The sequence below is a fragment of the Ambystoma mexicanum genome, chromosome 1q (genome assembly GCF_040938575.1).
Source record: "Ambystoma mexicanum isolate Mex_15411 chromosome 1q, UKY_AmexF1_1, whole genome shotgun sequence".
NCBI classification, from domain to species: Eukaryota; Metazoa; Chordata; class Amphibia; order Caudata; family Ambystomatidae; genus Ambystoma; species Ambystoma mexicanum.
Window position 1 is genome coordinate 1,171,690,640 of NC_090922.1, and position 22,170 is coordinate 1,171,712,809.

Sequence of the window (22,170 nt, forward strand, 5' to 3'; positions counted from 1 at the left end):
ATTTAGTGATCATGCAATGCTGAATATACAATTGGAGGTTCTGAAAAGTTCAAGGGAAAGGGAATATTTCCCTAATTTCCCTACGGTAAATGTGAGAAGAAATAGGTTAACCAGTCATGAGAATAACATAGAGAAAATGAATGTATAAATACTGAAGGCTCATGACGGCTGTGCATACGTGACCACATTGGCTGCATACTCTTTATCAACATCTGTACCCTATCTTCATTCAGAAACATGAAAAGACAATCTCACAAGGATATGTGTATGCTTAAACTAACTACCACAAAGAAAATTGACATAATATCATGGATTAAATGATTACAACAGAAATTTAAAAAACTGTCTAAAAGGTCATCATCATCTACTCTATCAAAGAGATGGAGAGGCTATGATGGAAACAATAAAGAAGCGGAAAGTCTCCAACTTTTGGTCTTTGGTCAATGGGTTGGAGGTGACCCAATTAGTTTCACAAACAAACAAACACTATACCAGAGCACATTTGGGACACCTACTTTTGGGAGATGTACAAGCAGGTCATCTTGCCAGGTAGCAAGTCAGAAACAGATATCACACAACATAATTGGGGTTTAAAGATATCTGAGGATGACGTTGAGCAAATGATTATTAGGCCAAAGCCCTCAAAGGCATGTGGTCCTAATCTAATTGATAATGTGATCTTCAAACAGAATCCCTCTCTTTGGTTAAAAATATTGACAATATTATGTAGGGAAATTGTGGTAAACAGGGTGATGCCTCGATCATGGAAGACTTCCTAAGTAATCCACATCTATAATAAGGTGGATACATCTTTACCAATTAATTACCGTTCTATCACATTGATGGATGTAGATTCCAAGATATTCACTGCTGTGGTGTTAGAACATCTAGAAGAGTGGTGTAAAAATAACAATGTTCTGAGTAATCACTTTGTCTTTCGTAAGAATAGAGGATCGGATTGCAGAGGTATCTTACTCAGTAGCCTTCAACAGTCAGTCTGGTTTAGGAAATCTCCCCCAATCTATATCGCATCCATGGATCTGTCTATGGCTTACGATAAAATCGATCGGCCGACACTCTGGACAAAACTCATTAAACTAGGGTTACCTATTATTTATTATTGGTAATAATAAAACTCAGTAAACAGAACCGTAATTATATTTTTTCCTGGATATTGAATAAGCATAAACTGCAACTGAAAAGTCTATGCTGTATTTAGGCTTGAGAAGTTATTAACACATCCAAAGAAAGCTAAACAAGTTTTTCAATGTTTTGATTGGGTGTATACTGTAGATGACTTGTTGAAATCCTGAATCTATAGACACATGATTTCTCCGCAGAAGGAATTGGGCTATATTGAATCCTATGTATGTTGTTTTCCAAATAAAAGTTCACATAATAATTGTATGCGTTTTAGAATGAATGTATTAACTATCAATGGCATTTTGGGCATTAGAGGTGAAGCACTTAAATTTAAAGAACTGTGTTGATTCTACAATACCTTGTCCGAAAATGAAACATTGTACCATATTCTACTAACTTGTTCTGCATTAAGAACACAATGGAGTGAATATTTTGGGTCAATGATAAGAACAGATTGTGTATGGAAAACCTACTTCACTGAAGCTAGCTATACTATGTTTAACTAATGTTTGTACACTCTTTTAAGGAGTTTATGCTGTATACATTTCTTTTTAAGAATTGATTTTTTAAGAGAATGTAATTTCTATTTTTGTATCAATGTGTTATGTAATTCTTGTTAAAATTGAATTTTGTAAATGTTTGTCTTAAACCAACACAAATACATTAAATAAATAAAACATAAATACATTTGTCAAATCATTCCCTTCTATAATTCTGTACAGGACTTCTGTAAAGGCTGTGGTTATGCTGTTTTCATGTTATGTTCAGTGTTCAATTACCTTCTATCCTAGCATAATGCTGTGGATTGTGGATTTCAGCAAATGGATTCAATATTGCTGGGATCAAGGTTCTGGGTAAGCATAGTCTCATATCAACCATGGGTTTTTAGTCTTTTTGGATACACCATTCTTGTGTTCATTATTCATGGTGATAAACAAACAACTCATAACTAATTTTCTATACACTCAATTGATTCATTTTTCTATATACAACTAAGTATATCTCTCATAGGTAGTCTCTTGGTGGATCTTGCTGTTAAGTCACATTGGCATATTTTCTAACCAGTTCATTTCAATTCAGGCAAATTCCATGCAGCCAGTAATGTCCAGAGGGTCCTAACAGGTAACTTTGCAGAATTTGGTGCAGATTGATGGAACAGTGTGTAATTGGAACATACTAACAGTTTGTCTGCCTTACACAAACAGATGGCTCAAATTCTCTCAATTTCCTACACTATTCATGCAATACCTTGGCTGAACCGTGTCTCACAATGAATCTCCACAGTGTTTGCTATCTTGTGAGTCTGCATTCTTATCTTCCGTGCATAAATGGAACATTGAGTTTTGCTTGTATACAGAACTGGCAGTCAGTGGAGGCAGGACTGATTGCAGCTCATACTATTTTGGATATCCTTTCCTGTTCCAAGCATGCAATACAGTCATGCAGTACAATCATGTTGCAGTAACCACAGAAGCTTGCATCCCTCTTCTATATGTTGAGAGTTGTAGGTGCTAAAGGTAGGGAATACTGTTGGAACCAGTGGCAGTTACATGTATCCTGCAAGTGTTGTTTCTACATGCTAGATAGGAGGTATATAAACAATGGTCAACTGTGCGCCAACTCCCTACACTTTTTTTTTAAAGTGTGCTATTTTAAACAATTATGACATCGAAAATGTGTGATATCATTGGGAATCATGTTCTGGACAGTTTTCTTTATTTGATTTGTACATAAATATGCACTGCAACACAACCCAATATAGCCTGCTATTAATTTTAATGTTTGTATTATTGTGCATGGATTTAATATAAACATCAGAGAAAAACAAAACCTTATTCACATCCAGTATATCAGTATGTAACATTTCACAAGAGGCATCAAATTCATAAACTATACTAAAACATTCCAATTTCCACAATGGCTTTCAATCACTACATTGTGACGTCCATCACCAAAGTTAATAATCCTAAAGATAAATCTTCCTCAGTCTTTACAAGAAACATCAAATAGGGTTATTGTTCTGACAAAGTTAATAGTAGCTTAGCCAAGTTGGTCTTGTTTCAGAAAAGTGCAAATTTAAATAGATCACCTCCAACATCAAAGAAACCTGGGCTCCCAGAAACATATGAAACAAGAAATCTGAGCAGGTTAGCTGAACTTAATTTTGAACAAATATTCCAAGGTGAGATAGTCAACCACCCCAGAGATTCAGACAGTGAATGATTATATGTCTCAATGTGGTCAATTTGTTTATGATTCAAATGATTTGTTTTTCCTCAGAGTCCAATGATATAATTTGTATGGAGCAGATTAAAGCAACAAAGGATATGTAAGTTTCATTCAAGAATTTACAGAGGTATGGGGAGATCACCAGTATTCTCTCGAAGTCATACCTTTAGATACTCTATACCTCAAAATAAGGTCTGTCAAAATGCACTTGACGTACAAATTAGTTGAAACCAATTCCTCACACTCCACCCTTAAAAGCACTATTATATATTTTTTGATTTCAATACATATTAATTCAACACTCGATTAGAACCCCTATTAATTATCTGATGCAAATCTACATATAGGAAATCTTCCAGAGGATCTAGAACATTTTAATACAATATTAAAATTTAACTCAGGATTGTAGTTCTATTAATTGAAAGTTATATCTCAGAACACTAGCAGGCACACCATGCAGGAGTAAAAGAAAGTTCTGACTTAACTAGTTCATCCTATTCCTTCAATTGACCAATTTCGAAGTCATAATTTATGCTCTGGACAACTTTACATTTGTAGATTTGATGATCTACCATATCTGACATTAATTTGCTTTGTTTATCTAGTAAAGTGTATTGGTTGTGTTCTTAATTTAGTGTACAAAGCTTGAGTATTAAGATTGCTAAATATTGGGTGTCCTAAATTAGTCAGATATTTACCCACTCGACTTTTTGGGATGCTGTAAGAGATATGAGTATTAGTGTTGTGGTGTTTAAAATCATACCATCACCCACTATGTATTCCTGGAAATCAGTTATCAAAAGCTGAAGGCCCACTGAAGATTTCCAGAAGCACAATATCATCAGCATACATTGATCATTTTATCTTCAGTTGTCCCAACCAAGTAGAAGAAGAATGCATCTTCTACAAACAATTCCCCAGACCAGAGAAGATGAGGTTAAAGAGACAGGGAGATGAAATGCAACCCTCTCTAAAAACTCTCAGGGTCTCTGTCTTCTCTGACAAGCTTCCTGAGGAGTTCAATCTAATCTGAATATGGTTGTCTAAGTGTACATTTTTTGTAAAATATTCAGCAGACTCACAGGTTTCCCCCAAGAGACAAGCTCAATGCATAGAATAGAATGATTGACATAGTCAAATGATGACATGAAATTCACACATCCTGCAAAAACTTCTGGGAATATTTTTCCAATCCTGCCTCTGGAGGGAAGCCAAAATAAAACCATTGAATGCTGTACCAACCTTTTCACTGTTCACATTTGAGGGAACGATAGGTCTGTAGTTCCAATGATTATTTCTTTTGCCTTTCTTATGAAATGTTACAATATGAAATAGATGCCAGGAGGATGGAAAACAGCCAGCCCCTATTTTTGTGTGAATTAATCCTTAATAGATATGCCCAGGTTTTGTGGACCCTTTTTAGATATTATATGTAAATACATCAGTCTCTGGTGGTTGTGAGTTCTTTGAATTGTTTATACATGTTCAAATATCTGAGCTGGCAAATCATAAGGGGAGGAAAGATAGCTCAGGGGCAGCGTGTTTGTCTTGGAAGAAAGACAACGGGGCGCAACACAAGTTTGAATCCTGATCTTGCGCTTAGAACCCACTTGCTTGTATAAAGCGTGTTATAAATGAACATAAAAATAAAAATAAATGAAATAAGGCCCATCTAGCCTTATAATATGACAGTGGCATGGGAACAGTGTAAAATAGGTGAGAGGAAATTACATTAAAGTGTTGAATCCAATTTGTCTTCAAGATGACATTAAGTTGAAAGCAGGCATCACTAACTAACTCATTCCAAATTAGATCACAAAAGTTATGTGACTGACTTTCAATAGGCAATTCTAACATTAGTTGGCTGTCCTGATCGATTAGTGAAGATGTACTCCTGATCATACAGTTCTTGTAGGCCTGTTTTAGGACCTGACCAAGCTTCTTCAAATTGGTTTCTGTTTTACTCAGATATGCAAGGTTATGATGTAATCTTTGTTCTTTTGTACAACTTCATTGTACATGTACATATGACAACGGAAAACCTGTTCATATTCATTGTCCGAGCAAAAAGGCAATGGCATCATAAGTTCCTGCACACATTTAGGGGGTAATTCATAGAATTCAGCGCACAAGTGGCGCACGCGGCTGGCGCACAGTGTGCGCGTGCGAATCCGTGTGCCAGCCGCGTGCGCCAAAATCCATTTCCACGCACAGCGTATTCATGGATTCCAGCCACCAAAACCAGCCGTGGCGCACAGTGGCGCAGCGACCCTGCAGCAGCGCCAGTTACGCCCCCAAGAACGCCTCTCGCGCAGGGAAAAGCCATCAAAATCCCCAATCCAGCGCAAAGGGCTGCGCCAACCCTGTACCAGCACAGCAAGCGGGCTACGTGTATCACTGGGGTGCGCGGGAAGTACCTCACGCGATTGTCCCCATGCGAGCAGGGTACGTGTATTTCAGGGGTGCGTGGGAAGTCCCACACGCGATTTCCGCAGGGTACTTGTATCTCAGGGGTGCGCGGGTAAGTTCCACACGTGATTTCAGCAGGGTACGTGTATTTCGGGGTGCGGGGAAGTGTCACACGCGACATCAGCAGGGTATGTGTATTCCAGGGGTGCGCGGGAAGTTCCACACGCGATTGCATCACATGTAATGAGGGAAACACCCATGCGCATCACGTCACAGACGCGCTCACGCGCTAAGGGCCTTTGGTCCAATGAAATCGCATATGCGTGCTGCCGTGCATACGCGCTAAGGGCCTTTCCTCGAATTACATGCAGACATGCAGGATTTTCACGTGCCAATTTACTCCGTATCAAGCTGGCCACGCGTAAGCACACGGAAGACCACGCTCCTGCCCAGAAGGCAGAACTACTGCCCCCCAGAGCCCCGAGCATGCTCCCACCTGCCATCTGCTGCTGCCTGACTGCCTGCTGCCCACGTGCCCTGCCATTTGCTGCCTGCACATCAGCCAGGGGTGCTGTTGCTGTGACCACCCCTGCTGGAACCGAAGACTCCTGACTGGGATTCCATCGCTCCACAGCCCAGCCCCAGAACCCAGTTGCCCACCCACTCCTGCCTCTGGGGTTGTCATGTCGGGGCAAACACCATCTGAAACCACTGACAACCCCCGGCCAGAGAGGCAGAGGGGCACCAGCTTCAGTGCCACCGAAGTTGGTGTCCTGGTGGAGCAAGTCCTGGGGCAGTATGATTCCCTCTTCGGAAGTTCCCGCGCCGACAAGGAAGGACGGAGTCGGATCTGGACTGACATCGTGACTGCCATCAACGCGGAGGGGGTGGCAGTCCGCGACTTCCAACATGTCAAGAAGCGCTGGGAGGACTTCAGGTCCAGGACCCTGAACAAGGCCCGGCGCCTCTTGAAGGCAGCGGATGCCAAGGGGCACCGGGGCCACTTGTCGGAAGAACAGATGAGGGTCCTGGAACGCATATCCCCAGCGCTCCACGTCCAGGTCCTTGAGAGGCAGACCCGTCTGGAGTCGAGCGGTAAGTGTACATGCATCCTGATTGTGAACTGTGCGTGTGGTGATTTTTCAGTAGTGTGCAGGTTGCACATCTGTTTGTATGGCGTCGAGTATGGGTCGGGGTGTACAGGGCCGTGGGGCTAACACATGCAAGGGCTGGAATGTGTGAGACATGGATGGTGCTTGTGTGTGTAGGCTTGCATGCCAAATGCAGTTGTGTGGGCACACATGTTTGGATGAATGTGTATGTAAGTAGACATGTCCGTGATATCACGCATGTATGTTGTTTTCAGCTAAATGTTTCAGCACTGTGTACATGTGCATCTGTGTGTATTTGACAAGGGTGCAACAGTGATGCAAGATGGATGCATGTGACAGCGGTATGTGGAAGCCTGATCGGCAGATGTGACATGGATGCCCATCTGAACACTGCGACACTTGGCAGAGGTGTACACATGCATGCAAGTGTGGTGGTGTGTGTACATGTGTGGTGCACTTCCTGTGTTGCATGTGATGTCTGGCTCACCTTTGCCTGCTCATGCTGTTGTATGTGTATGGATGGTGCTGGCAGTTGCGATATGGCTGTGGTATGGCTTATGTGTGCGAGTTGAAATGACATGTGTGTTGGGGATTGTGATGACATGTCTGAGGTTTGCCAATGCCACTCATGTACAACTGTCATGTGTGTATGTGTCCATTGTACAGTGCCCTGGTGCCTGTGTTTTATTTCTCCCTGTCTGCAGCGTCAACTGATGAAGAGGGCGGAGAAGGTGCTGTGGAGCACAGCGGCGGGGATCCCACCGCCAGCCGGAGACGCAAGGCCCGGCTCCCCTCCCATGTTGTCTTCTCGCCGGGGAGTGAGGAGTCCAGTGCCGTGTCCCAGGCCGCAGCTGCCGAGGGAGGTCCAAAAGGCGGAGGTTGGAGTTGGACTCCTCGGCAGCAGAAGGGGCAGCTGGGACCCCACAGGGCCCAACGGGGGAAGATGGCACGGAGTCATCCAGGTTGGTGGGGGGTTTGGTGGAGGAGGAGGCCATGCAAGCAACAGAGACGGGGTCTGGAGGTGGGGATCCCACTGGTGCTAGTGGTGCAGTGCAGGACCAGGGACAGGAGGCAGCACAGGCCGCCGCAGAGGTGCCTGTGTGCAGTCCTGTCCCTGATCCTGTCCCTGCATCATCTTGCACCAGCAGGGATGCCTACGTCCAGACCGGTTTTCAGGCAGGGGATGAGCAAACGACAACTGGCCTTCCTCTGCCTGCGGACGTGGCTATCCGGGTCCGGGTTGAGCCTGTCCTGACTGGTGTGGCGTTGCGTCAACGGGCCATGCGAGGTGACCTGCAGTCTTTTCATGAGGAGACTGCACGTCATCTCGAATGGCTCGTTGACCACGTCAGCCTGCTGGGACAGGTCACCCAGGCCGGGTTCCTCCGTTTGATGGGGCTTGCTACGACCCCCTCCTCAACCGAACCCCCTATGCGCCAGTCGTCCTCCGTGCCATCTTCCCACCCATCAGTCACCTGGGTGCCCTGTGGAGCTGCCGCTGACGGTGCGGCAAGGCTGGTGGAGGAGGCATCCCTGCCACAGTTGGGAGTCGGACGTCCAGCAGGGGTGGCCACATCAACGACTGCACCCCAGTCGGCGGAGGATGTGCAGGCAGCAGGAGGCAGTGCACTGGCAGAGGCACAGCAGCAGCAGCAACGTGGTGGGAGCCATGAAGGCTCGGGGCCTTCAACATCGGTGGGGCAGGCATCGGCCGGAGGGCAGGAGGACCCAGGACAGAGAGTGTCTTCCGTGTGGCAGCGGTTGGGACACGCCATAGATGCGGAGCGGCAGTGGGCGGAAGAGGCACGGCTCACAATGGTCAGGGCGGAGAACTCCATGCGGAGGGCCCTGAGGCAGGCCGAGTGCCTCGAGGCAATCCGCAGGGGTTTGGAGGTGGACACGTTGACGGCCCTGCGGACCCTCGGGGCCATGGAGGAGGACCGCCTCCGGGACATTGAGCAGGAGTTCGATGATGCCCTGGCCCAGGACATCCAAAAGTGAGCCGTCAAACTAGCCCGCTGCCCTTGTACATAGTTATGTAGGTAGTGTTAGGTTTCCTTTTTTTTGGATTTATTTTGGACCTTTCGGACATTGGCCACATTTTTGTATATAGTTTATTTTATTAGTTAGTGTAGTTAGATAGGTTTCATTTCTTTTGTTGGGATAATGGACCCTGGCTTGTTCGTATGTACATAGTTCACTGTTGGATTGTATTTTTCTTTCACATTTTAACCATGGAGCAATGGCTTTCAATTTTATTTCCCATTGGATTTTGTTTTCTGGACAGTGACTTTGGACACCAATAGTTTGGATTATGATTTTTGCTTTTGCTTTTTTTCACGGACATGCTTCTTTTTATTTTTGTACATTCCCATTTCTGTTTCTTTATTTTGGATTCTATTTATGTTTCCTTTAATATATATTTTTTTGTGAACTTCAATGTGTAGTATCTCATTGGTTTCATGCATATCATGATATGGGTTTTGAGATTCACTGACACCCATTGGGTGTATGTGAGGGAAATGTGTTTGTTTCGGAACTTGCAATTGGTGTTCTGTCATGTAATTGCCAATTATGAGTGGGTGGATGTAATACTCGTGTGGGTGTTTTGCATTTGGAGGCTGACCATAGGGACCAGGGATCTAGATTGTGATGACATGTTGGCTGGGGAACATGAGTTGGACATGGGTGGGGGCCTGGTGGAGGCTGCCTCTGCACTGCTGGGGGTTGGGGTGGTGGGAGACATGAGTGGGGGCCTGGTGGAGGCTGCCCTTGCACTGCTGGGGGGTGGGGGTGGTGGGGGACATGAGTGGGGGCCTGGTGGAGGCTTCCCCTGGAGGCTAGGGGGTGGGGGTGGTGGGAGACATGGGTGGGGGCCTGCTGGCAGGTGCCCCACAGTGCTGGGGGGTGGGGGTGGTGGTAGACATGAGTGGGGGCCTGGTGGAGGCTGCCCCTGGTGGCTGGGGGGTGGGGGTGCTGGGAGACAGGAGTGGGGGCCTGGTGGAGGCTGCCCCTGCACTGCTGGGGGGTGGGGGTGGTGGGAGACATGGGTGGGGGCCTGGTGGAGGGTAACCCTGCACTGCTGGGGGGTGGGGGGGTGGGAGACATGGGTGGGGGCCTGGTGGAGGGTGACCCTGCACTGCTGGGGGGTGGGGGTGGTGGGAGACATCGGTGGGGGCCTAGTGTAGGGTGCCCCTGGTGGCTGGGGGTGCACGGGGACATGCGTTGGTGGGCAGTAGTGCAAGTTGACATGTGGGTTGGCTGGGGGGCATGGCCATGGTGGATGGGGTGCCTGCAGGACATGTGCAGGGTAGGCCCCTGTGGTGTGAGCCACCTGCAGGGGCCGTGGACGGTGTAGAGGGAACACCTGGGAGGACCCACACGTGCAATTCACGTGTGGTGCTCCCCATGCACCCCTGTAATACACGTACCCTGATGAGATCACGTGTGGAACTTCCCGCGCACCCCTGTAATACACGTACCCTGATGGAATTGCGTGTGGAACTTCCCGCGCACCCCTGGAATACACGTACCCTGCTGATGTCGCGTGTGACACTTCCCCTGCACCCCTCTAATACACGTACCCTGATGGAATCGCGTGTGAAACTTCCCGCGCACCCCGAAATACACGTAGCCTGGACATTCGTGTGTGGAACCTCCACGCACCTCTGTAATACACGTACCCTGATGGAATCGCGTGTGATACTTTCCGCGCACCATGCACGTACCACGCTCAATCGCGTGTGTAACTTCCCGTGCACCCCCGAAATACACATACCCCGCTCAATCGCGTGTGTAACTTCCCGCGCACCCCTGAAATACACGTACCCCGCTCAATCGCGTGTGTAACTTCCCGGGCACCCCAGAAATACACGTACCCCGCTCAATCGCGTGTGTAACTTCCTGCGCACCCCCGAAATACACGTACCCCACTCAATCGCGTGTGTAACTTCCCGCGCAACCCCGAAATACACGTACCCCGCTCAATCGCGTGTCTAACTTCCCGCGCACCCCCCGAAATACACATACCCCGCTCAATCGCGTGTGTAACTTCCCGCGCACCTCTGAAATACACGTACCCCGCTCAATCGCGTGTGTAACTTCCCGCGCACCCCCAAAATACACGTGCCCCGCTCGCACAGGCCCAATTGCTGTATGTTGCCACTTTTGTAATGCGCAGGGACGCTACCGCCTGCCTTCGTGTGGCGGACGTGTTTCGGCTTGTGCGTGGCTTTGCCCTATTCGATTCCATGAATACGTGTGGTTCGAGTGCGTGTGGGCGTTCCGTCAGCTTTGCTGCAGTACTTCCCCAGTTAAGCCCTTATTTTCGCGCGTTGTTCCCCATTCCGCGCGTTACGCCCCATGTTCCGCCCACTTTCTGGTGTATGCGCCGAGGTTGTGCGCTTTCACTGTGCGCGTCGCGCACGCCTTTTGGGATGTTGTAGTGACGTGTGTGCCATGCACGGGTTTGGCGCACATCCCGAGGTAAACACGAGCAGGGACTTCCATGAATCGCTAGTGTGCGCGTGCGCCTGTTTTTTTGCGCTTGCGCCTGCTTGCGCAAAGATTTTCGGCGCACGTTTGTTCCATGAATCGGCCCCTTAGGGAATGAAGAGAGCAGACATAATTCAGATGTTTCCTCATGAGGAAAGGACTTTGTGTGGGGGTGGGGCCGGTTGAATGAGTGTGATTACAGTATGCTGCAGTGTTGAAAAACTCATACCTAAATATAAATTGATCAAAAAAGCATGGTTGATGTCTAGTTTCTATGAATGTGGCATCAATCTACTACCATGCAATTACTGAAGTTAATTTTTCAACGTGTCTCTTAAGGGAATCTTCATAAATATCTTTTCTTATATATTTTAAGAATTCCGTGACAAAGCACAGTTTTAGCTTGTAACTGTGCCATGTTATACTGTACAGTTGTCAGTGGTAATAGGGCATGATGAAATAACTTAGATTTGTTGGTTCAACGGATTTAATGGTGTTTTTTCAAAAATGTATTTGTGTTCATTTGAGATGAATCCTGCTGTCGGGGGGAAATTCTGCCGGGGTCGGCCGGGCCGTCCGCAGCCCTCCGGGCAGGGAGGCCCCAACTCCTCCCGTATATCCCAGATGAGATAGAGTATGAGACACACACAAGGAGCAAGGTGACTCTGCTGTTTATTAGACAAAACGGCAGGGATGGGTCAAGGAGCGTACGTGTTCGTCCTGACACACACACAATCGTGGGGCTCGCAGGCCCTTTTACTGTATTATGACGCGCTACTTGCGTCACTTCAGAAAGTTAACAAAAAACCTATCGCCACTCTTAATTGGTTGCTCGAGTGGTAGGGTTAGTATAGCACACATATAGAGAACGATGTTAGTGGACAGAGGGTAGTCAGGTGGTATATCTGGGTTGTCCCTACAATTAGATACATGAGAATTGTTACATGAAGACTCCTGGGGATTGGTTAACATTACTGACGTCAGTGATAGGAGCCCCATGTTCTGATTGGTGCGCCCGTGAGCTTCCCAGCCTGGGACCACCGCTGTTCCCAGCTCTTGGTGTACCTGCAAGTTGCAACAATGTTTCACTATGGGTACGTGCAGACAATGTGAGGACTTATTCATAGCTGGAAGGCTGACCGCTCCCACTGTTGCAGATGTCCATTGAGCCTTTCATGTGTATCTGCCTGTGTCCCGTAGCGAGAGATCCAGACGCCTCTTCTCTCCTGGGTTTGGCATCTCGTCAGGTTCGGCTTGGTCACGTGGGGAGGGACCGTGAAAGAGGCAGAATTCTGCACAATTAATATTGTTTTTCCACTGCGCGTCTGGTTTAATTTGCCGGTGTGACTTTAACGTTGGTGCGCGGAGTACGAGGTTGCAACATCGTGCCTTTGATGATTTGTTCTTGGAATGTGGGTTTGCAACATTGCGACCTTGGCTGGTTGCTCCACCGGGCTCTTTCTGCAGGATCAGCAACCTGACTCTTGCTTTGTTAATGTCCACGGGAGCTCTTGTTTGAGGCCTACTCGGGCCTGGTGCATAAGTAGTCCGTTTGGTGCATAGGTGCTTTAGGTTATAGTGGCATATAGTTCCATGACCAGTATCGTGTCTCCATTATACCTCTCATGGTGGTAACGGCTTTCAAGAGAAGCGTGAGCAAGCTTTATAGATGAGTTCTTGACGCGTCTTGCGTTTCTGCATTCTGAAAGCCTATGTAAAAATAATAAAGATGCACGTCCGTGAATATGCCTGTCGCCTACGTCATAGCACTGAGTATATTCTTCGTGTAGATTGGTGTGGGAATGTTCAGAGTGTATATTTGTACAGATGTGCTTTCCGTTGTCTAGGTCGTCATGGCATCTCTAACGACGTGTAGATTTTAGTCTAGTTGATCCGTGCCGCAGGTGTCGGCATGGCCAGTGCGGGCTGCTGGGCAGGCAGATGGACACATCCGTATGTTCCTGTACCAGGGTACTTGGTCGTCTGGTAAATGGACAAACTCTTCTCGCGGCGGGTGTCTGGGTCGTGACCCTCTAGGCCAAGCGCGAGAGGTGAAGGACGGGAGCCTGGTCTTCCATTCTCCCACTTCAGTCCCCCCTCTGGTCGACTTGTCGACCACAAACATATCCTTCTCGTTATCTCCTCTTACTCGCCATATCTTAGTTATTCCTCCGAGATGTCCATAATGGTTTACATGATCTTCAAATGACCAATACATATATTCACAGGTTCCTCCAGGAGTACAGTATACCCATCTTCCTATGTAGCTCCTGGCGTTCCTTGGGTTCTCGATCTTCACTGATGGTGGGTCTAGATGGTTGGTGATGATTTGGGTGCGCAACTTCTCCCTCTCCTGTATTATCACACCTGTATGCTGTCCGTCATCTGCTGGCATCAAGGGGTGCATTCCCACCATTTCCAGCAACTCGTCAGTAGTGCATGCCTTCCGGGCCTTCCAAAATCTAATTATGATCAGAGTAGCTCCAGCCAAAATAGTACAACCCACTATTATTTTCAGTCCATCTGACAGCCAGGATGGCATCCATGACCATAATAGTGAAAACCAGCTCTTATCCTTGTTTACACCGTTACTTTCATCCATCATTTTGGAGTGCATCTGGGCCAATTGTGAAACTGCTTCTGTCAGTGTACCATTGTCAGCATCGTTGGCAGGTATGAACAAGCAGCAAGATTGTCCTATCTTTGCACAAACTCCTCCTTCCATTGCTCTGAGAAGGTCCAATACATATCTGTTCTGGAGTGCTACCATCCTTACAGCTCGCAGCTCCTCTTTAATTGCGTTAAACCCATTTACTGTAGAATTGATGGTCATCATTAGTTCCCATCTAGTTATTTGGAGCCATTTTGCGTTTGCGTAAGCCTGCAGTCCCGGATGTATTATTGAGGAGAAGAACATTGCTGCTCTGCTGAATAGTCTGTGTTCTGGCGGTATTGATGTTAGTGCCGTTTCCGACCTTCCCCACAGGTAATTTCCTGTCAGTGGCTCTCCTTGTCTTTTTCTCCTATTTAGGACAGTATCATTGCTGTTGGTCCTGTTCCCTTGCTCCTCCTGAAGTGGTGCAGATCTCTTTCTTCTCTTATGCCCTTCATCCATTTTAGGAAATTTCGCCACATTGACGTGCTTCTTAGGTACCACTAGTGATGGTACATTGACGTGTACCATTGTGCACACACCATTCCACAGGGGAGGCAGTGTATGGTATGCCTTTTCTCCACAGGCCCAATAATGGTCCATTATTACTGCTGTTCCCGCTCCCCCCTCAGGTAACTCCATCACACTTGCACAATTGGTGTTATATCCTACGTCCACCTCTCCTTTATGCTGGTAGCATACCTTGGGCGCAGTCAACGGTAGTATTGTTATTGGGTCTTCATCTTCTTCTACCCACGTGAGCATTGGTACATACTTGATCCACGTCGTCCAACATCGGTGATTGTGTGTCTCGATGGTTGAGATAGTTTCTTTTGTTACCATGTTGCTGCCAATCACTCCTATCTCCCAGCTGTTGTCCTGATACACCTTTCCTGTTATCGTCACCAGCGGCCTCTCCCAGCATCCTTGTTTACCCGGAACTTCAGTGGCGTACCAATCACATGGTAGATACTGCAGTGTTACTTTCTTTGTTTCTCCTTTTGCAGGGCCACTTGTTATGTATTTGAATGCTTCAGCATGTAAACTGGTCTTGTGATAACTCAAATAGGTCTTGAGGAAGTTGTTTTCATATGGGTATGAGTCTCGTGTTTTCCATGTCATGTGCACTACTGTTCCTTGAAATCTTCCTTTCGTTTGGAACAGTGCCAAGTATATTATGCACTGTGCTGTCTTTTCATCTATTTCTGTGGCAACAAATGTTCGTGAAGCACTCATGGCGTATGGTATTAATGAGCAAACGTAGCAGCTATCCTCAGTTGTCTGCTTACCAATGCGGGTCATGTGTTGGTACCATATGTTGTTTGTGACGTGTGCTGAATCTTGTATATAATTATCAATACCTTTATTGTCTGAGTATGTGCTGCGTTTAACTCTATTTTGCTTGGGTGCAATGTTACTATTACCACCTGACGTAACACCTGTTGCAGCAGGGAACGGGGGTATATTAGGTTTGGGTGCAGCAATAAAATTGATAGCATAGCTGTACTGCCAGACAGAGGCAGCCAAGAACCCGGTGATCATAAAAATCCCTATTATTTTTATTACATATGCTAATCTCACCGGCATTTTGCTCTTACCTTGCTGCAGTCCTGGCAGCGTATTCTTGCGACGTTAAAGTTGCCCGCCTAAAAATTCTCAAAATGCTTGTTATTAAATGTTAGTTTTGTTTCTTTTAAGCTCTCCCTATCAAATAGTCATTCAGTGCCCAGGCGAAGAGCTGCTCCCACGCTACTCTAAGTGATCGGTCTCTTAGGACCGGCAAGTATGGGCGGAGGTGGGGCATGGAATATTCTATGGCCAGGAGGAAGGCTGTGTAGTAGACACGTACCCTTCTCCTTTTTAGGTATGTTGGCCTTTTTATTTCGTATACAAATTGGTGTGACAATTCTTCTGGGTAGTTATCGTCTGGGAGTACCATCTACGCCTGGACAGTGAACTTGTTAGTTAGCTTTTTCTTGACAATACAATATTACGCAGTTCCTGTATGTGCGAGAGAAAAAAAAAGAGAACATTCACGTGTTTACATGTGTATTTGTGCAGGCAATGTCTTTCAGTTTAAGTTATAACTGTACTTGGGAGTCAATGGGCGGGGGGTTTGGGCTCAGATGGCGGAAGTATTTTTACTCTTTGAACGTGTGACCATGGGGTGGGCAGTATGGGGATCACCCCTTTCTTCGTCAGTTATTGTCTCCGGGGTAGCTGGGTAGTGGCACGGTAAGGGAACAATTGGGTCGTTGTCTGTGGTGGAACTTCCTTCCGCTGTCGGGGATGTTGTTGCTGTTCTTCCAATGGACCTGTCGTTGGCGCTGGGGCGGGTCTGCAGTTTGTAGATCTTTACATCATGTAGGTGGTTCCAGGCACGCTTGTCCTTTAGTTTTACTGCTCTTGTTGATACGTCCTCTACCAGATGGGGGCCGGTGAACCTCTTATCGTTCCACTTCCTATTGAAATTGCGAAGCAGCACGTGGTCACCTTTGGCAAGTTTGCACAAGTTCTCTTTTTCCAATTCTGTACTGGCGCCTTCTTCTTGATTTCTGGTAGACCCGCCCCGTGTGCGCTCGAGCTGTTGAGACACAAACACGACACTAGTAATCAAAGAAGACACATATTGATACATTTCATCACCTAACACACTCGCTGAACTTTCGTGGTCAGTGAATGCCCTTGGCGTTGGCGTTAGGGGAAGGTGCATTTGACGTCCAGTAACCACCTCGTGAGGGGCGAGGTGGTGGTCGGACCCTGGCCTATTCCTTAATTCGAATAGGGCTAACGGAAGGCAATACAACCAACTTTTCTTTGTTGTTTGTTGTATTTTTGCAATTGCCTCCTTCAATAAGCCATTCAGGCGTTCACATACACCATTAGCCTGTGGGTGGTATGCACATGCAAATTTGTGTTTTATGCTCAGCAGGGATGTGATATGCTGGAACATTTCGTTTGCGAAATGCGGGCCATTGTCTGATCTTAACACCTCGCACACTCCCCACCTGGGGAAGACCTCCCTTACTAGGAATTTGGCTGCTCTAAATGCATCTGGGTGTGAACAGGGCCCTGCTTCAATCCACCTAGAAAATGGGCATACTACTACAATCATATACCTGTTACCTTGACATATGTTGATCATATCAACATAGTCAATGTGAAGGTGCCGAAAAGGTCCTTCTGGCCGGGGTATGGTACCTCTTATCACTTTTAGAGTATGACCGGCCGTAAACTGTTGACATGTGAGACAATTGCTGATAAAATTTGACACATGAGAATTTAACTCAGGACAAAACCAATCTTCTCTAATTCGTGCTGCAATTATTTCCTTGCCTGTATGGGCTGGGTGATGTAATTGGCTCAGGGCGGTATTTAAGAGTGCCAACGGTATTACAACTTTCCCAGTGCCACCCTGGCGCCATAGTGCGTCGGTTGGTGACATTGTACATCCTCTTTTTACCCATATTTCTTTTTCGGCCATTGGTGCAGCCGCTTGTAGCTCCATAATCTGTGTGGCTGGGAGATGGGTGTACCCTTCTCTTATTAACATCTCCCTAGCCATTCCCCTCCCTCTCCCTCTCTGTGAGTCTGTGGGGTTCCATATCTCACCAAAGTATGCAGCATATTTCGCATGTGCGTCTGCTGCTGCATTCCCTTTTGAGACGTGGTCTTCACCATTGGTGTGTGCGGTGCATTTGACTAGGGCTAGTTCTTGGGGGTCGTTTATTACTTCAATTAGTTCAGCCAACAAGAGGGCATGTTGCACTGGAGTGCCATCAGCTCTCCTAAACCCTCTTCTTCTCCATTTTGATAGCCCTGAGTGGACAGTGGATGTAACATATGCACTGTCGGAATATATGGTTACTCGTTTGTTAAAACTTTCCTTTAATGCCAATATTAGTGCAACCAGTTCCACGGCTTGAGCAGAGTAATGCTGTGGTAATTGTACACACTTCATAGCCACACACACCGGCGCCTCCATCATTTTTACTACTGCTGCCCCAGTCCTCCGTATCCCATCCCCTTGATCAATAGTTGATGACCCATCAATAAACAAAAGCTCACCTCCCTCTAGTGCGTTTTCTTCAACTTTTCTAGTACATGAGTACATTTCAGTTATTTGGGTGCAGTCGTGGGCGTAATCTCCCTCCTCAATTACTTCTGCTAGGAACCTTGCAGGGTTAACCGTGCTACATCTAACAATTGCTAGTTCAGCTCTAGACAAAATGATCTCATAACCTGATGCCCTCTGTGTCGTTAGTGTGGACTTGGGTTTATTCAATATTGCAAATAGTGCATGTTCCACAAACAGTGTAGTTGGACACCCCATGGTTATTGCTGATGCTTTTTCCACTGCAAAAGCAGCTGCAGCGAGACCTTGTTCGCAAGGGAAGTGGCCTAACATCACAGGGTCTAAGTGACCGCTGTAAAATGCTACTGGTTTATAGCCCATGCTCGTTTTTTGGGCCAATACTGCTTTCATCACTGCTGAGTCGCAATGTGAAAATATAAAAAAGCGTCGCTCATAGTCTGGGGATGCCAGTACTGGAGCAGTTGATATCGCGTCTTTCAATTCGTCAAAGGCCTCCCTCATTTCCATAGTCCACCCCAACTTTTTCTCCCCTTTATTGGCATCCCTCAAACCCTCAAGCAGGGGTCCTATGTATGAACTGTAATCAAATACCCATGCTCTACAGTAGTTGCACAGCCCCAGAAACTGCTGCAGTTCTCTCACAGTCTGTGGCACGGGAGTACTTGAAATGGCCTGTGCTCTTTGTGGTGCAATCTTTCTTCCATGTTGGGATATCAGTTGGCCAATGTAAAGTACCTGTTCCTGACAGTATTGTATCTTTTCCATGTCTACCTTGTACCCCTTTTCAGCCAATATTGTCAACATTTTTAAGGAGTCCTCTCTACATTTACTTTCGTTTGTACTGCAAATTATTATGTCATCCACATACTGTAACACTGTGCTTTCCACCTCAACGTTACCCAAATCCATTTGTATTACTCTATTGAAAATTGAGGGTGATTCACAATACCCCTGTGGTAATCTGGTATGTTTCCACTTTGTATTTCGGTAAGTGAAGCTTGTCAAATCTTGTGAGTCTGGGTGTAATGGTATTGAGAAAAAAGCATTTTTAAGGTCAATCACTGTAAATCGTGATGCTTCTGCTGGAATGCCACACAATATTGTGGCCGGGTTTGCTGTTACTGGATACTCTGCTTCTACTATGTTGTTCAAGGGCCTGAGGTCCTGTATGAAGCGCCAAGACCCCCCTTTAGCCTTGCGCACCGGGTACACAGCCGTGTTACATGGTGATTCTGAGGGGACCAATATGCCATTGTTTATAAGGGCCGTTATGGTTTCATATATGCCCTCATCTGCCTCTTTTGACAATGGGTATTGTTTCACTCTTGGTAGTATGGCACCTTTTTTCAATTTTATCCTTACACCCCCTATGCTTTTTATGCATCCCACGTCATAAGGGCTAATAGTCCATAATGATTTGGGCACCTTTGACATATCCTCCTTAAAGAATGGGACTGGGGTGCCTGCGGGTGCCTCAAGTGCCATTGCAATTTTCTGTGCTACTTGTTTGTGAGCCACTCTTAGCCATATTTCTACACTCATCATGAACACCATTTCACCTTCCTCCTTTTCTTCTGAGAACAGCTCTTCATCTGACACCTGGGTCAGCCTACATCCTTCTGCTAGTGCTATCACTGCCCTCCATGCTCTCCCTTCTTTATCTTGGGCGTGCACAGCAACATAATCAGCTGTTGCAATAATGCTCTCGATGTCCATTACAAACACCTTTCCTTCTGGTTCATTAACTGGTGTTTCTGGTCGGAACAGATAGGCTGATGGCCTCCTCCATATTTTCCCTTCTATCCCTGGCATCCATGCAAATGCCATGTCTGTGCCATACTGGAATAGCTCGCCATCTACTGGCTCCGCCCTAATCGCTGTCTGTCCACAGTATGCTTGCATAATCTGTCGTGCTGCGAGCATGTTAATCCCTGGAGTAGAGCAAATTATGGCATCCTCTGTAAAGGAGATCGTCATATTCAACCTGTTCATTATGTCCCTCCCCAGTATATTTACTGGTGAGGCACTATAATACAAAAGTGGAACCGACAGATCATAATCTCCAATAGATAAGGGAAAGTTATCAGTAAATGGAACCAACCCTTTAGCCCCAGAAAATCCTTGGGTGTTCATGGCTTCGCCTGACATCTTAAATTTACCTTCCCTTATGCAAGACCGGGTTGCCCCGGTGTCAACAAGGAATGATAATTTTTTGTCACCTATCGTTACCTCTATGCGTGGCTCCTCCGCACTATTAGGTGTTACTGACAGGATGGGACACACCAAGGCCGTCTGTGGGCTGTCCTATTGGGGGTACAATGATTGGCCATTCCCTGTGTAAGGGTTGTGTCCCAACACCGTCACCCTACCCAATTGCGTTTGTTGAGTTTGGGGTGGTTGTATTAGCGCTACTTGTTGTTGTGGCAGTGGCTGTTGTTGTGTTATTTGTTGTTGTGGCAGTGAATATGTTTGTGGCTGCTGTTGTGTTGTTTGTTGTTGTGGGTCACTTCCTTGTTGTGACATCTGCTGTTGTTGTATGCCCTGCTGTTCTTGTGAGGTCCTAGGTTGTGCTTGTTCATTCCATGCTGGTGTTCCTGGCCTGACCCTACACGTACGTGACATGTGTCCTAATAGTCCGCAGCTCCAACACACGGGTGGTTCCCTGCTTTGCCATGGGAAGCTCCCTGTGTTGTCCTGGTATACGGGTTGCCCTGTGGGGTAGGAATTTCTAAGTCCCCCCGCCTGTTGTTGGGTATTATATCCATATCCTCTCCCTCTCATAAATCCTCCTCTCCCCCTGTTATAACTATAATACCCAGCTCCTTGCATTGGGTACCCTCCTCCCATGTTTGGTCCGTGTAATTGCAGAGGCGGCACTTGCTGTATTACACTTTGTGGAGGTGCTATTTGAGCGCGATCTTGTGCAGCCACTACTTGCGTGGGGCTTTGGGCCATTGGTGTGGGCGTAGTTATTAGTGCCCCTTCCATTGTGTATTTAGTACGTTTTTTCTGTACTAGTTTGGCCTCTTCTGTTTTCCTGTCCTCTTCCTTTTGTTTCATTTTTCCTTGCCATGTCCTGCAGTGATGTACTATAGTCAGTTGTGTTTCTGGCCATGGTTTTGCTTCCATTCCCTCTACTTTCTTTAGTTGTTTCTGAACTCCTTCTGGGAGCTCTTGTACTAGTATATGATAAAATATGGCTGGTGTTTTGTCCCATTGTTCTCTAGTTTCCATGCGCCACTTCTCTTGAATATCCTGGATATAATCAACAGGATCCTCATTCTCACGCATCTTACGGGAAGTAATGGCTCCTATGTCTGATGTGTCTGGGTACTGTACTCTCAGTGCCTGCCATAGCGCATGTCTGCAGTTTGCAAATGGTGCCCCATCATGCGATGTGTTCGTTATTGTTACCCCATGGAATCCCGCTCTCTTCCAAATGTCATCCGCTCTATCCCCTAATATTGATATTAACAGGCCCTTCACATCTCCTACTGCTAGTTTCTGTCCTGCGGTGTGTTTTTCCATTTCATATATCCACTTACCCGCACCTCCACTTAGTGATGGGAGCCTACATTTTATATTTTCTTTATCCGTATGTTTCCAAGGTACATACTGTGGTCTAACCCCTCCTCTCTCCAACAGTGGCATTAAGTTGTGTCTTGTGTCCCCCTTTACGTTCCATAATATCGAGTCCTCACACCTCTCCTCTTCTCCCGTTTCCTTTACCTCTTCAAGTTCGTCCTTATTACCCCTGCTCCTACCTCCTTCTCCGTCCTTTCCCCTTTTTTCATCATTTCCTGTGTTTAATGTGGGCATGTTTATTTGTCTGTCTTGTCTGCGACTAGGGAGGTCTCTAAGTCGACATGCATAGGGAGTCAGTTCGTCCATGAAGGGTGCGAGCTTTATTTTGCGCAGCGAGCGTGTGGCGGTTGAGCATGTAGGGTGCGATGGGGGAGGGCGTGATGGAGATGGGGATGGCGTGGTTTCATGGGTTTGTTTTTCCACTAGTTTTTGCACCCCCTCTTCACTTC